The following is a 1,246-nucleotide window of genomic DNA, read 5'->3' on the forward strand; positions in this document are numbered from 1 at the left end:
CCTGTCCTGAAGTTCATGGTCTTCTGAGGAAGAGACAAGGAAAGCAAATGTTACAACATAGAGTGATAGGTTTTGAGATAAGAATATCAGGGTATTTTGGTAAGAAGGAAGGCATTCTGACTCATATTAGGCAGGGAGAGGATTAAAAAAGTAGTGAACCAAGTCATGAAGGTTGAGCAGGAGTTAAGCAGAGAGGATGAGGCCATCTAGCATAAAGCACAGTTCAGGGCAATGTAAGTATTTTGCTAAGGCTGACATAAAGGATTTAGAGGAGCAGGGAGAGGTAGGCAGGAGCAAAGTGAAGGACCCTGTGTACACTGGCTTGCTTGTTGATTTGGAGAGCTGTTACAGCACTCTGCTGTTTCAGTGTGACAATAAATTTGTGTTGATCCATTCACGCCTTTTATGTTGGGGACTTTTGCAATCTTTGCTATTTCAAGGCTGCAGAAAGTGTCCACAGGATAAAACCAGCTGGTCCACACTAATCTCTGACCCCATGACTTTGGCCTCATTAATATCATGCTCTAAGTAAATAAAGTTAACTAAATCCTTTGAAACTATGTAGAACTGAACCAATTAAGTATTTTGGGCCAACACTGGTGACTTATGGCCCTTTTTCTAGTGCTTCACCTCAGTGTGATTCAGAGCCTCCTCCATATTCTTGGGAGCTCTTGATTCACAACCTTTTATTTTTATTTTTTTATTTTTTATTTTTGTCTTTCAAGCTTTTATTTAAGGGGATTCACAACCGTGTAAAAAAATCTTTTACTTTGAAATAATTTCAGGCTTACATGAAAGTTGCAAAAATAGTACAGAGATTTGCCCCATAATGTTAACTTACATAGCCATGTACAGTTACTGAAACCAGGAAGTCAACATTGACTCAGTCCTGTTAACTACATACTTTATTTGAAATTTACCAGTTTCCTCAGTAATGTCATTTTTCCAGTTAAGGATTCAATCCAGGATCCATATGTAGTTGGGACTGTTTCTGGGCTTTCCGTTCTTTTCCATCAGTCTATTTCTCTACTTGTGCACAGTACTACACAGTTTTAATTACAGAAACTTTACAGTATATTTTAATGTCTGGTAGAGCTAGTCTCATAATTTTTCTTTGCAGTGCTTTTTCCTGGTTATAATGATGTGTTTGTTTTTCTATACAGACTTTAGTATCAACTTGTCTAGCTCCATAAAAAGGTGTATTGATATTTTTATTGAGATTGTATTACATGTATTAACTAACTTA

Source organism: Pteropus alecto, unplaced genomic scaffold (genome assembly GCF_000325575.1).
Source record: "Pteropus alecto unplaced genomic scaffold, ASM32557v1 scaffold8, whole genome shotgun sequence".
In the NCBI taxonomy this organism is placed as follows: domain Eukaryota; kingdom Metazoa; phylum Chordata; class Mammalia; order Chiroptera; family Pteropodidae; genus Pteropus; species Pteropus alecto.